Consider the following 15,815-nt stretch of genomic DNA (forward strand, 5'->3'; position numbering starts at 1 on the left):
TATTCGCCGACCTCGAGGGCCGAGACTCTAAGAACGCTTTTAGCGGTTGCTGCACAGAGAGGTTGGAAGGTGAACCATTTTGATGTGGATGTTGCCTACCTGAACTCAAACCTCCAGGAGGAGTTGTACATGCTTCCTCCTTCAGGGTTTGGAGTCAGTGTGCCAGGCACCGTGTGGCGGTTGCACAAATCCATCTATGGATTACGTCAATCTGCCAGAAATTGGAACATGTGTTTGAATGAAGCCTTAGAAGAGCTAGGTTTCAGGAGAAGTGTTGCGGACAGCTGTCTCTATCTTAAAGGTTCAGGTGAGACACAGCAAGCTGCTCAGGTTTTTGTCGATGATATCTTGATCATGGCACAAACAGGTAAACAAGTGGAGAAGTTTACTAGGGAGCTTGGAAAGCGGTTCAAGCTCAAGCAGCTTGGAGATGTCAAGTAGTATCTAGGTATAGAGATCACGAGAGCAAGAGATGGAAGCTTTTTGCTCAGCCAGAAAGGTAAGATTGAGCAGTTGCTTGAGAAGTTCAGAATGTCTGAGTGTGCAGGTGCCAAAACACCCATGGAGGCTGGTTACATGAAAGAATGTCAGCAAGTAGAACGCGCTGTGTTCGAAAATACTGAACTCTTTCAGTCAGCTCTGGGTAGTCTACTGTATCTGTCACAGTGGAGCAGACCAGACATAGCGTTTGCTGTCAATCTGCTCAGTAAAGAGGCTTCAAGTCCTAGTGTGCAGGCCTGGAATGGTATTAAATGGGTGCTACGTTACCTGCAGGATACCAAAGACTTTTGCCTCAAGGTGTCAGCTGAGGGCGGTGTCAAGCTGACTGCATGGGTGGATTCAGATTTGGCTAACCTTGAGGACCGCAAATCAGTGTCAGGCCTAGTGGTGAAGTTTGGGAACTCAGTAGTTGGGTGGAGGTCCCGGAAGCAAAGTCTCATAGTGCTTTCATCTACCGAAGCTGAGTTCAGTGCGCTATCTGAGGTTTGCAGAGAGTTGGAGTTCTATGTGTGTTTGGTCGAGGAACTCTGTGGAGAGCATTGTCTTCCCGTCGTGGTGCATGAAGACAATCAACCATGCCTGAAATTGGCCAAGACGGCGCAATTCAAGGCCAGGACTAAACATTTGGACATACGTTTTCAGAATGTGTGTCAAAGCGTTCATGAGGGGCTAGTTGCTCTAAAATACTGTCCCTCAACCAAGAACCTCGCTGATGGTTTCACAAAACCGTTAACCTTCCAGAAGCACGAGGAGTTCTGTGAAGGTCTGTGTTTGGGGTGAGCATTGTTGCTTATTTCCCCAGATGCAGGGCAAGAGGGGGTGTGGAGTTTGGAGTTTACAGGGTTAAAACTCCTTGGTGTCCTGTATCTGGGGAGTGGCCTGATGCAGGGCCGTACGTCACAGGCTTTGTCTGTCTTTGTCTGTGAGAGTTGGTTTCACTTTAGACTGAGAGACACTGCAAGAAAGACTGTGTGTGCTTTTAGCACGGGAAAGATGCCGGAAAGCTCTGATGGAATGTGACTGATTTATGGCTTGTAAATAAACGCTTTTTAGAGATAGCAACGAACTGTCTCTGGACTTGATTTATCCCTCTATCTCACATGGATGGCAGGACCGCTGCGACTCTGTCTTCCTGCTCAGGTCGGCCTCAAGCCCCTACCAGAGTTGCGCAGGGGAAGCGCTGACTGGACGGCAGGATTTAATTCCCAAAGATACGATGGACACTGTGTTTCTAAGTGCCTTACATACTAAGGTTACTGTGGGTCCGGTATGTTTCCACAGGAACAGAATTCCCGGACTTGCAGCAGAGCAGCACGGCGAGTGCTTTTTATGTGAGTGAACTTGCAGAAGAGAGAGTCCACACGCTGTTGTTCCTCTAACTTACAGCTTTATTTACATCAGAACAATAAAATAACAAACAGACCATCGGAGACGGCAGGCATGGTGTCTCTCCGTCTCTCTTGGCAGAAAAATGAAAGTAACTCACAAAGAACTCAGCTTTCCCGGATGTAGAGAAAAGCTCCTCCCCAGATGCAGGACACACACAGAGCTGTTAACCCTGTAAGCTCCAAACATCACACCCCCTCTTGTCCTGCACTGGGGGCGTGTAAGTGTGACCACTTACCCCAAACACAGACCTTCACAGAACTCCCCATGATGCTGGAAGGTCAGCAGTTTTGTGAACCCATCTGCCAGGTTCTTCAAACTGGGACAGTACTTCAGTTGCACCAATCCCAACTGAACACTCTGAAACACATTTTGGAAATGGATGTCTAGGTGTTTGGTTCTGGCCTTAAACTGCCCAGACTCTGCCAACTTCAGACAGGGTTGATTGTCCTCCCAAACCGTGACGGGCAAGCAACACTCTCCGCAGATCTCTTGAACCAAGCATACATAGAACTCCAGTTCCCTACAAATCTCAGACAGTGCACTGAACTCAGCCTCAGTAGAGGAGAGCGCTATGAGACTTTGCTTTCGGGACTTCTCCCCAACCAAAGAGTCCCCGAGCTTCTCCACCATACCAGATACAGACTTCCTGTCCTCCAGGTTCGCCCAATTGCTCTCTGCCCAGCATGTCAATTTGACGTCACCTTTGGCTGACAGCTTGAGACAGAAGTCTTTGGTATCTTGCAGGTAACGCAGTACCCGCTTGACACCATTCCAGGCCTGTACACTTGGGTTTGTAGCTTCCTGGCTGAGCAGATTGGTAGCAAAAGCTATGTCAGGTCTGCTCCACTGGGACAGATACAACAGACTACCCAGAGCTGACTGAAAGAGCTCAGTATTTTCGAACACAGCGCGTTCTACTTGCTGACTGTCTTTCATGTAGCTTGTCTCCATGGGTGTCCTGACCTCTGCACATTCAGACATTCTGAACTTCTCAAGCGACTGCTCAATCTTGCCTTTCTGACTGAGCAAGAAACTTCCATCTTCAGTCCTGTCTATCTGCACACCTAGGTAGATCTTTACTGCACCTAGGTTCTTGAGCTGAAAACGTTTTCCAAGCTCTTTGGCAAACGTTTCCACCTGTTTATTTGCCTTTGAGACATATACAATGTCGTCGACAAAAACTAAGATCATTTCCTGTGACTCTCCTGACCCTTTCAGGTACAGGCAGCTGTCAGCAAGACTCCTCTTGAAACCTAGCTTCTCTAAGGCTTCATTCAGACACAAGTTCCAATTCCTGGCAGATTGTTTTAGCTCGTAAATTGACTTGTGCAATTTCCACACAATGCCTTGCCTATTGCCCTCAAACCCTGGAGGAGGAAGCATGTACAACTCCTCCTGGAGGTCTGAGTTCAAGTAGGCTACATCCACATCAAAGTGATGCACCAGCAAACCTCTTCGTGCAGCAATGGCTAAGAGCATGCGCAGAGTTTCACTTCGGGAAGTAGGAGCATACGCCTCTGTCAGGGTTGCTCCCAGATCCTAGCTCACAGAGGATCACGCCAGCCAGCGATCATTAATTAAAAGTCTTTATTGAGTTACAGTTTCCATTCTCAAGCTGCTGCGTGCAACTCTACGTCTTATGCTTAGATCGGCGAAGCTTCGTCTGAATCTCCGCCCCTTGTGCACCAATTTAATATCCTATCCCTGCTCCACCTTTTCCGCCTGACTGTTCTTCTCTGGGTCCCTCTGCCCCCCGGGGTCTCTTCCTTCCGGGATTCCTCTGACGCGGACCCCCCGGACCCTCCTATCTCCTTGCGCCGGGCTTTAGGACCTGGCTCCCTCTCCGGGCTGCCTACTGCGCCACCTTCCTGTGCATTTGAACTTGGCGCGCGCGCCCAACCTTCCACCTTCCGTCTAACCGTCTCTTCGCTCCCCGATGGAGGTGTGGCCACTCCTGACTCATGCCCTCCCCCCTGTTGTGAGCTGCCAGCGCTTGATCCCTGGCTCCCTTCCTCTTCCCTGCTCTCTGGCGGTGACGCTGGTCCCGATTTCCAACTGCTCTCCTCTGAGTCCCCTCTGGCTCTATCTCCCTGGGGTGTCCCCCTAGTCTCCCCCCTTGCCCTGGCCACTGGTGCTCCTTTCTGTGAATCTTCTGATTCACTGGAAAGACTCGGAGATCTCGGGTCGTCGTCATCACTCATCTTTTCTTCTGCCTCCTCCCCCTCGCTCTCTGTTTCCTCCCTTGCCCTTGCCTCTGCTCCTGAACCCCTGACATCCATCCCCCCCTCGAAGCCCCCCGTTCCCCCCTCCCCTCCTTCCGGTGCGGGAGCTGGGTGCTGCTGCGGCAGAGGGACGAACGTCGGATACCGTTCGCTTCCCGTGGTGGGCCTCCATTTGAAGTCTCCCGGTTCTTCCTCCCTGCTCTCGTCGACGACGGTCACCTCCGCGTCTATCTCTGTGCCGCCATGCTCGAAACCAAGGTCGTCCCCGAAAACGTCCATGTCCGTCTCTCCCTCACTGCCTCCTGGCGGCGTTGCTCGTCTGGGACCTTCCAGCCACCTCTTGCGCCACTGCTCCTCTGGTCTATCGTCCCACCAATACGAGGGTTCCGAGGCAGATCCCGAGGGTGACCCCTCCGGGGAACGGGCATCTCGTATCGGGTCCTCGTCCGAGTCGAACCCCCGGAACGTGCTTGCAGAAAGTGTGGGAGTGAAAAGCCAGTCGTCGAAAAGGTCTGCTGGCATTGGTCTATGTGGGAAGAGGGCATGAAACTCGTCCTTGAGCAGAGGTTCGTCCAAGGCGTAGCCCGGCACCCAGCTGTTCGCACTGGCCGGGGTGCCCTCCTTGGCGAGAAGGTATTCTACTCCCTCTTTCCCCCACCTGGAGTCCAAAATCTCCGTGACTTCGTTGATGCGCTCCTCCTGTGCCACTCCCGCGTGCCCGGTTCTTTCTCTGAGCGGACTCGGCGCCGTCCCGGGTTCCTGAAACCTGTGCGGTGCCTTGTAGGGAGTGAGCACCGATCTGTGGAACACCGGATGCATTCTGGAACCCTCCGGAAGCGCCAGCCTGAAAGCCACCGGGTTGACCTGCTCTTCGACTTGGTAGGGCCCCAGTTGCTTATGCCCTAGTTTCTTCTTGGCCAACGACCTGGTCGGTACTGCGTGGTACCAAGACCCAGTCCCCGACATGGATCTCTTCGCCAACCCTTCTGTGTTTGTCCGCCTGCACCTTGTATGCGTGTTTGGCCAGCTCCAGGTGCCGCCGCAGCTGATCGTGGACCTCCTGCAACTCCGACGCGAACGCATCTGCTGTCTGCGGCTCCCCCTCCACCATTCTTTCTAGACCCGGGAAGGTCCTGGGGTGCCTCCCGTTGTTGGCGAAGAACGGCGTGACCCCCGTGGACACGTGCTTCGTGTTGTTGTAGGCGAACTCGGCGAGAGGCAGGTAATCCACCCATGTCGCAGGCTGTTGATTCGCATAACATCTCAGGTACTGCTGCATGACGGCATTGGCCCGCTCCGCTTGCCCGTTGGTCTGCGGGTGTCTCGCCGACGCCAGGTTGATCTTGACGTTCAGGAAGCCCATCAGCTTTTGCCAGAAGTTCGAGATGAACTGTCGCCCTCGATCGGACAGAATAGACCGCGGCAGACCGTGAACCTTGAACACGTGGTCTATGAACAGTTTGGCGGTTTGTTCCGCCGTGGCCACCTTCGCACACGGAATGAAATGTGCCATCTTGGAGAACAAGTCGACCACCACCAGCACAGCCGTCTTGCCCCTCGAGCTGGGCAGATCCGTGACAAAGTCCAGGGCCACTCTCTCCCATGGTTCGCACGGAGTTTGCAGCGGTTCCAGCAGTCCGGCCGGCGGTCTGTGTACTGGTTTGGCCCTCTGGCAGGTGTCGCACCTCGCCACGTAGTCCGCGACTTCCCCTCTCATTCCGGGCCACCAGAAGTCTCTGGCGACTAATTCCACCGTCTTCTCCTTGCCAAAGTGCCCGGCCGTGGGCGCGTCGTGCAGCTGCTGCAGTACCTTGGCGCGAAGTTCGTCTCCCGGCACGTAGATGGCCCCTTTATGGAGGAGCAATCCATCTCGCAGTTGGAATTCGTCGGTCGCCGCCGTGCCCCTGTGCACCTCTGCCATTTTTGCTTGCGCGAAGGAGTCATCCTGCAACGCTCGTCGCACCGCCTCCAGGTCAACTGTCGCCGCAGCGCACGCCCACACTGTCGGTGCGAAGATGTGCATGGCGGCCGCTGGCGTTGCCTCCTCCAGATACTGTGGCTTACGGGAGAGAGCATCCGCCATGATGTTGGTGTCCCCCGGGACATACTCTATTCGGAAGTCGAAGTTCGCAAAGAACTCAGCCCAACGTATTTGCCGCTGGTTCAGGAACTGTGCCGTGCACCAGTGCTCCAGATTCTTGTGGTCTGTGCAGACCTGCACCGTGTGCTTGGCTCCGATCAGGAAGTGCATCCATGCTTTGAATGCTGCATGAATGGCCAGCAACTCCCTGTCCCAGATGGTGTAGTTCTGTTCGGACTTGCTGAGCTTCCTGGAGTAAAACGCTCCCGGCCTCCAAACCCCCTGCGGGTCCTTCTGCAGCAGGACTGCTCCGACGGCTCTGTCTGAGGCGTCTGTTTCAACCCTCATTGGCCTGCTGGGGTTGACATGAAGCAGCTGTTCTTCCGACGCGAAGAGACGCTTGAGTGCCTGAAATGACTGCTCTGCCTGCGCTGTCCAGATGAACTTCTTTTTCTTGGAGCTGAGCGTGTCCGTGATGGCCGCTGTCTGCATAGCAAAGCCTTTGATAAACTTGCGATAGAAGTTCGCGAAGCCGACAAACCGTTGGACCTCCTTCCGGTTGCGTGGGCTTTTCCAATCCAACACCGCTCGAACCTTGGCGCTGTCCATGGCGAGTCCCTTGTCAGACAACTTGTAGCCCAGGAAATCCACCTCTGTTACGTCGAATTGACACTTCTCTAGCTTGGCATAAAGTCTATGTTGCTGTAGCCTGCTCAGCACTTCCCTGACGTGTCCGTCATGCTCCTGCTGCGATTCCGAAAAGATCAGGATGTCATCCAAGAAACAGACGCACGTCTTGTAGAGGAGCCCCGCCAACACGTGATGCATGAAAGCTTGAAAAACGTGGGAGCCATTTTGCAATCCAAAAGGCATAACTCTATATTCGTAGGTGCCCAGGGGCGTGAACATGGCTGTCTTCCACTCATCTCCTTCCCGCATGCGAATGAGATTGTACGCCCCTCGCAGGTCCAACTTGGTGAACACGCTGCCCTTGCGTACCTTTGCGAGGAGGTCGTCGATTCGGGGCATGGGGAAGTCCGATGGCTTGGTCACACTGTTCAAAATGCGGTAGTCCACTACGAGTCTTTTTTGGGGCGTGTCTCGCTTCTTAACAAAGAATACCGGACTGCCCCCCGCTGCCTTGGACTCTCGGATGAAACCGCGCTCCAAATTATGATCTATGAACTCCTTGAGGTCCTGCAGTTCGTCCTCAGACATGGAATACAGCTTCCCTTTGGGCAGCGCCGCCCCCGGCAGCAGGTCAATTTTGCAGTCATATGGTCTGTGGGGGGGTAGCCTGTCTGCCTCCTTCTCGCAGAACACCTCCAAAAATTCTGCGTACTTGTGGGGAACCGCTTGCAGCGTGCCGAGCTGCAGCTGTGACTCCTCCTCCTCCCCGTCCTGCCGGGGCACGATGCAGTGTTCAGCGCAAAAGGAAGAGCCGAAGGTCAGCTGCCTCTGGTACCAAGCCAGCGTCGGGCTGTGTTTGTCCAGCCAACTCATGCCCAATACAATGGGCGTGTCCGACAGTTGAGTGACGTTGAAGCTGATGACTTCCCTGTGATTCCCAAGTCGCATCACCATTGGTGGCGTTTGCTTCACCACTTGCCCCCCCAGCAGCTGCCTGCCATCCACCGTGACAACCTGCAGGGGCAGCGTGGCAGGCAGTAACTGTATAGCGTGCCTGTCGACAAAGTCCTGCCCTATAAAGTCCGCATTGCTTCCTGAGTCGATGGTGATTGGCACGTCTAGGGTGATCCCATTGGGCAGCTGGAGAGATGCGGTGAGTCTTACTACTGGTTTGGGCGGGAGGGGGTCCATGGGCTGTAAAATCTCTGGGGACTGCTTCACTGAGACGTCTGGCTGGGCCCCAGTGCCTCTTCCTCCAGCCAGACTGCGTCGTTTCCCTGCTGTGGTTCTCCTTGCTGCGTTGCTGCAGTTACCATTGCTGAGGCTGCAGTGTGCTTGTGGAGCCTCCGGGGACACTCTTTCGCCATATGCCCTGGCTCCTCGCAGACGTAACACTTCCTGTTCCCTCTAGGAGGCTTCGCTTTCACTGCTGCCGGTGCTAGGGCTCTGGCTGCTGACTGAGCCCTTGCACCTCCCACCTCCATAGGTTCCGCCCCTCCTCCGGGCGGAGGCGTGGATTGCGCACGCGCTGCTTCTCTGGGAAGGAAGGAGGAGCCCCTGGCTGGTTCGCGCCCTCCACGCCCTTCGTCCCTGCTCCACGGACGTTCTTCCAGCCGCACCCCCACCGCCAGCGCCCTCTGAACGATCTGCTGCGTGGTCCGGGGCCTCTCCCCCCTCGCAATTTCATCTTTAACCGAACTGTGCAATCCCTCCCAAAACAGGTCTCTTACCGGGGCCGAATCTCTGTCCCATTCCAGGGCACTGACCAAAGCGAAAAAGCGGGAATGGTACTGCCTTACGCTGGCTCTCCCTTGCCTTAGTCCATGCACCTCCTTCCGGGCAAGATCCACGTCAATGCTTGATAAAAAACACCCATCCATCGCTTTAATAAAGGCATCCGCATTTTGGAGCGCAGGATCCTTATCTCTCCACAAATTGCGCAGCCATGCTTTAGCATCTCCATGCAAATGGGACATGATGAACCCCACCTTCTCTTCTTCATCTCTAAAGTCTTTGTGCAGCAGTTGCAGTGCACACATTACATCTGCTCTAAAGTTGGGGTACTGTTGCAAATTCCCATCAAAGTGAGAGACCAGACCGCCTGTGCGTCTCCCCAACCCAATCCCCTCCGGTTTGGGTGTCTGTTGCCCTTGCTTCGTAAGCACTTCCAACCTGACCTGGAGATCCCTGTAGGCGGCAGCTGCATCCTCCTCTCTCTTCCTGGATGCCAGAGCCTCGGCATTCAGTCGTGATACTGCTTCTCTGAGTTCTGCTATTTGCTGTTCGGCCGTCATCTTGTCTGCCGTTCGTGAGCTCGTTAGTAGGCACCCGCTTTCTCTCCTCTCCGCGAGGCCGTGGATGCCCACAATTTAAGGAGACGAAGCTTACTGTCAGGGTTGCTCCCAGATCCTAGCTCACAGAGGATCACGCCAGCCAGCGATCATTAATTAAAAGTCTTTATTGAGTTACAGTTTCCATTCTCAAGCTGCTGCGTGCAACTCTACGTCTTATGCTTAGATCGGCGAAGCTTCGTCTGAATCTCCGCCCCTTGTGCACCAATTTAATATCCTATCCCTGCTCCACCTTTTCCGCCTGACTGTTCTTCTCTGGGTCCCTCTGCCCCCCGGGGTCTCTTCCTTCCGGGATTCCTCTGACGCGGACCCCCCGGACCCTCCTATCTCCTTGCGCCGGGCTTTAGGACCTGGCTCCCTCTCCGGGCTGCCTACTGCGCCACCTTCCTGTGCATTTGAACTTGGCGCGCGCGCCCAACCTTCCACCTTCCGTCTAACCGTCTCTTCGCTCCCCGATGGAGGTGTGGCCACTCCTGACTCATGCCCTCCCCCCTGTTGTGAGCTGCCAGCGCTTGATCCCTGGCTCCCTTCCTCTTCCCTGCTCTCTGGCGGTGACGCTGGTCCCGATTTCCAACTGCTCTCCTCTGAGTCCCCTCTGGCTCTATCTCCCTGGGGTGTCCCCCTAGTCTCCCCCCTTGCCCTGGCCACTGGTGCTCCTTTCTGTGAATCTTCTGATTCACTGGAAAGACTCGGAGATCTCGGGTCGTCGTCATCACTCATCTTTTCTTCTGCCTCCTCCCCCTCGCTCTCTGTTTCCTCCCTTGCCCTTGCCTCTGCTCCTGAACCCCTGACAGCCTCAATGTAATGCAGCCCCTTCCGCTGCGTGAACCCTGTGGCTACTAACCTAGCCTTGTACTGTGGTTCTCCAGTTGCTGTGGGTTTAAGACAATAAACACACCTGTTGCTCACAGCCTGTTTGCCAGCTGGCAACGTTATGAGGGAGAACACACCTAGAGACTCCATTGAGCTCATCTCCTTCTGCATTGCCTTTTGCCATTTGCTGGCTTCTTCCTGAGGCAGTTTCTGAACATCCTCAAAACTTTTAGGTTCACACTGAGCCACTCCAACCCATACACTTGTGGCCTCAAACTTGTCAGGTGGTTTACCTTTAGTGGCCCCAGTCGAACGCCTCAGCGTGAGCTCAGGTACCCCCTCTGATCCACCAGGCCCAGCTAGATCATCCTTGGCATCAGAGAGCTCCCCCTCTGATTTGCTGCGCCTTTTGAACTTCTCAACTGGACCTGTGGGCCTTTAGATTTTCCCTTACAGGTCCAGACGATTGATGGACGACCCCTAGTGGCAGAGGATGTCTCTCACCAGACCCTGCCCATGAGGATGGAGGTGGATCACCATGCAGAGACGCTGTCTTTCCATGTGACCAAGCTGAGTGGACACCCAGTGGTACTGGGCATGAGTTGGTTGGCCAAACATGTCCCTGCTATAGCTTGGCACCAGAGATCACACACTTTTGTTTCAGCACATTGTGTCCAACATTGTTTTGGGGAGAAGCAAGGCAAACCAGTGGGAGCAAGGGGGGCAAATGTGGAAAGGGAAAGGGTCCACAAGGTGGAAGTAAGCATACCCCATCACTATGCTGCCTATAGCGATGTTTTTAGTGAACAAGAGGCATATAAGTTACCTCCCCCCCACACACACACAGAGTATGGTTGCAAGATAGACCTGGTGCCAGGGGCCAAATTACCCCCTGGAAAGCTTTATTCTATGTCAGAGACAGAGACACAAGCACTGAAGGAGTTCTTGGACAAGAACCTGAAAAAGGGTTTCATTAGGGAATCCACTGCAGCAGGAGGTTCCCCAGTTTTCTTTGTAGGTAAGGAAAACACTGATCAACTTTGCTTGGTTTGTGACTATAGACGTTTAAATTCCGTGACTGTACCTATAGCCTATCCCTAACCAAAGATAGGAGATCTATTGGCGAGGGTTAGGACTGGTAAGATATTCACTAAGTTGGATTTGAGGGGAGCGTATAATCTGATCAGAATCTGAGAGGGAGATGAGTGGAAAACCACCTTTTATACCCTTTTTGGATCATATGAGTTCCTTGTTATGCCCTATGGCTTACAAGCGGGCACACCCACGTTCCAATCCTTCATACAGCACGTGTTGGGGTCATTGTTGTACAAAAATTGCGTGTGTGTTTTGGATGACGTGCTGATCTACTCAGAAACAGAAGAGGAGCATGTGAAGCATGTAAAAGAGGTATTGGAGAGGTTTAAAAAGCATAAGTTGTATGCCAAGTTAGAGAAATGCCAGTTCCATGTACAAGCAGTGGAATTTTTGGGCTACCGCCTCTCAGCAAAAGGTGTACACATGGAAAGAGGGAAGGTGAAAAGTGTGCTAGAGTGGCAGCAGCCCAAAACAAAGAAAGATGTTCAAAGGTTCATAGGCTTCAGTAATTACTATAGAAATTTTATACCCAATTACGCACACATCACTGCCCACAGATTGCTTGAGAGGAAATAAGGCTTTCTGTTGGACTTCTGAGGCACAGGCGGCCTTCAAAAAATTGAAGAAGGTGTTTGTCTCAGAAGAGTATCTGATACATGTAGAGCCACAAAAACCCATAAGGGTTCATACAGATGCATCAGACAGGACCATAGGGGCAGTGTTGCTGCAGCAGGATAGGGAAGGGAAGCTGAGCCGCTCTGAGCAGAATTACACGATCTGGGACAAAGAGCTTTTGGCCATTTATGATGCTTTTAAAAATTGGAAGCATTTCTTAGCAGGGGCACAGCAACAGGTGCAGGTATATACAGACCACAAAAACCTGGAGTACTGGAGGATGGTTAGACTTCTTAATCAAAGACAGATAAGATGGTCACAGTTCTTTTGGGGATTCAACTTCAATATAGGGTATGTGCCAGGAGTGCAGAATGCAAGGGCAGATGCACTGTCTAGGAAGCCAGAATATATGGAAGAGCAACAGGCTCCAATGGAGAGGTATGTGTTTGAACCTGAGCAATGGCAATGCGCAGCCACCGTAGTAAGGGAGCAGGAGCTGCACGCACTCACAGAAAGGGATGAGTATGCACAAAGGAAACTGTCAGAAGTAAGACAGAATGAAGGCAGAGAGGGGGTTTTTGAAGAAAGAGAGGGTTTGCTTTACTACAAGGGGGCGCTTTATGTGCCAGATGGAGACCTGAGAGCAAGAATTCTCAGGCAACATCATGACAATCCGACAGTGGGGCATTTTGGGCATAATAAGACTCTGTACTTGATTACCAAGGAATTCTGGTGGCCCAAAATTAAGGAGGAAGTAGCAGAGTACTTCAGGGGTTGTGCAGTTTGCCAAAGGGCAAAAGGGGAAAGGGCAGCGTCTGCAGTGTTGCTCCAGCCTTTGCCCACACCTAGCAAACCATGGATTTTATCACAGACCTGCCGGTATCTCAGAGGAAAACAGTGATTCTAGTGGTAGTGGACATGCTGACGAAAATGGCGCATTTCATACCCTGCACCAAGATACCTTCTGCGCAGGAAACAGCCAACGTATTCAGGTTGCATGGGATGGCCTCTAGGCTAATTACGGATCAAGGAAGTCAGTTTACTTCACGCTTCTGGAGAAAGTTAATGGAGCTGCTGGAGGTGGAAATAAACTTCACCTCAGCTAGACATCCCCAGACGAATGGGCAATCAGAAAGGGTGAATGCTATCTTGCAGCAATACTTGAGATGTTATGTGAGTCATCAGCAAAACAACTGGGCAGGGAAGTTTGGCTGAATTTGGATATTTCCGTTCCACCTTAAAAGGGAGCAGGCTTTGGGAGTCACAGAGTCTGCGCATGTCCTATTCACAGGATGTTTATGCTTGCTGTTTCCTTTCGATTTCGCCAGTTGGCCAGAGATGCTGACACAGAACGGTCATGTTTTCTTTTGTTCTGTTCTACGCTAAATAAAGTCTGTAAATTATGCTCTTCTGCGGTGCAAGTTTTCTGGCTGTGTGTTTCTGCTGATAAACAGTGTGCACAAGCTCTGGAATGTGGCAATCTATCTCCAGAACGGCTTCGTGTCGCTAACTGCTGGATCTGTCTGTCTACGGGAGATCGATGGACGTCCGACTGCCGGCTTGGGCCATGATGGACACTATCTCCCTGGCAGTTTCCCAACAGTGCACACCTCTACAGGGGTGTCGCCCTTCATGGCAAACTATGGGAGGCATCCAAGGGCCTTCCCTGGGAGGGAAGAAAGATTGTTGGTACCTGCAGCTGAAGAGTTTGTAGAAGAAGTGGAGTTTCTGCATAGGATGCTGATGGAAAACTTGGAAAGGCCAAAGTTAGAATACAAGCGGACGGTGGATGCTCGGAGGAGAGAGGGAAAAAGGAGGGTGGGGAGAGTCTTTTGAGTTTATGTTCAGCCCTTGTAACTTAACTAGGGAAAGCATCAAAGAGAACTCTTAGAATTATGAAGGGGAGGGAGTTTGTAGTTGCTAAGTAACCAGCAACATTATTAATTTGATTGCACACATACAGTGGCACAGGGGAGAATACAGGAGGATCATGCACAGACGTGAATCCCTGGGATTCTCATGAGTTCCCAGGCCCTCTGAATGCAGAATCTGATGGAACTCAAATTGGAAGCTAGAGGGAATGACGGCTGCTTCAACTACTAAATCCCCAAAGTTGTTAAATCTGGGAGCTCAGCAGTCAACCATGAAACGCTTCTGAAATCCACATCAGTGTTTTTATTGGTAATCTTTTTTATTAGGGCAGAATGAGCCTGGGAAAATAGGTTAGTAGATATGCCATGGCAGCCTGCTTTCATTTGCAGTACACATGGCACTCTAATAGATGGTGCTCAACATATTGCCATTGTTGCAGTTCCAAGCAGATGCCCTTGGTTGCGAAAGGACCCCCTTCGCAGGTAACGGTTTGCCAACATGCTGCTGAAATATCATCTATCAATAATGTACACGAAGGAGAAACGTCCTGTAATGCTGGAAACTCAGTTATGCCTCCAAAGCATTGTTTGGGAGGAACATGTCAAAATCAAACACATTGCAAATATAACGCCTTAATCAGCCTTGGTCAGTCTGGTACTCTCCAGAGGTTTGGGATTACAACTCCCAGCAGCCACAGCATTCACCAGGGAGTTATTTCTTGAATTACCACAGCTATAAAACTTTTACCATTCCGTCGCTAGGCTTCTCATTCTTTGGGGAAGGGCTGTACCTCAGTGGTAGAGCATCTACCTTGCATGCATGAGGCCCCAGTTCAATCCTTAGCGGCATCTCCAGCTAGGATTTGGATTAGACTTCCCGCCCGAAACTCTGGGGAGTTGTTGCCAAGTCAGTATAGACAATACTGAGCAAGATCTACTGGTAGTCTGACTGGCAGCTTCCTATGTTCATTCTTCCAGTTTGCTCTACCATCTCTTCATTCTGCAGTTTTCTGCCATCTCCTTTTTCCTCTTTCTGTTATAATTTGGGCCAGGTTGTGCATATCTCAGTTAGGTTCATTCCTTTTCTCAGTTAGGTTCATTCCTGAGTAGAATTGAGTTGGATGCATTTCTCTGTCTGGAACTTTAGATCAAGGAAGTGTCCTGTTTTCCGTTTTTTGCTTACCACCATTGTTTCAGTCCTTTATTTGTACCAGGGACAAGCTGAGGCTCTAATGCCTTAGGGCTTTTTGACAGCAGAATTCTCTAAATTCTGGGGTATAGAAGAAGATACAGATTTTAAAATAACAACTGCATTTAGACTGGGAAGAGTTGCCAAGAAAGACAGGCCTAGAGATTGTTTGATCATCTTAAGGACCAAGCAAGAGAGAGACAAACTACTTGACCTACATTTCAATAAAGCACTTGAGATCCAGGACAGAAGAGCACAAATTTACAAGGACATTCCTAAACAACTACTGGATCTCAGATCTAACTACACTGACCTAGCTGGACTTTTGAGAAGCAACGGAATACCTTACAGGTGGGAGTTTCCACAAGGCCTATCATTTAACTACAAAGGAAAGAAGATTAAAATCAAAACGAAAGAGGATAGCCAGAAGTTTCTACACGATCACGGAGAAGACCTGCAGAAGGGAACAGCAGTTCCTTGGCCTCCACCTGAGTCTGGGAAAGAGCCAGCACCCTCGGATTTAGACAAGAAAGAAGACACCCCATAAAGAGCAACAACAGATTGATACAGGATGTCTCTACAGCTGTATAGCTGGAATATTAATGGCGCAAATTCCCCGGAAAAACGCAAAAGGATTTTTCATATTTTGAAGAAGGAACATTTGGATATAATCTGTCTGCAAGAAACTCACGTGACCAGGCTTCACAGGAAAGTGTTAATAAACAAAAGATTAGGCCAAGAATTTATCTCATCAGACAGAGTTAAAAAGAGAGGAGTGGTGATCTATGCAAAAGAGAATCTATCACCAAAATTTTTGTTTAAAGATGAACAAGGAAGAATCCTGGCAATTGAAATACAAATCCAAGGAGAAAAAGTTTTGATATTAGGAATCTATGCACCAAATGAGGGGAAATCAGAATTCTACAAGAAGCTTCATGAGACATTACTGGACTATCTGGACTATTCTAACATCATTATGATGGGAGACATGAATGGGGTGGTCTCCACTTATATGGACAAGTCACAGAACCAGAACCTGACTAAAGATGGAAGACTACC

The 15,815-nt window shown here is 51.2% G+C and overlaps 1 protein-coding gene across 1 annotated transcript in view; it reads left to right on the top strand.

Moving 5' to 3' along the window:
- Positions 1–15,815, top strand: part of LOC308577846 (uncharacterized protein) — an 83,584-nt gene that overhangs the window by 37,622 nt on the left and 30,147 nt on the right. The gene's annotated exons all lie outside the window — the stretch shown is intronic.

This window comes from Podarcis bocagei (genome assembly GCF_964188305.1).
Source record: "Podarcis bocagei genome assembly, chromosome: W".
Taxonomy (NCBI): domain Eukaryota; kingdom Metazoa; phylum Chordata; class Lepidosauria; order Squamata; family Lacertidae; genus Podarcis; species Podarcis bocagei.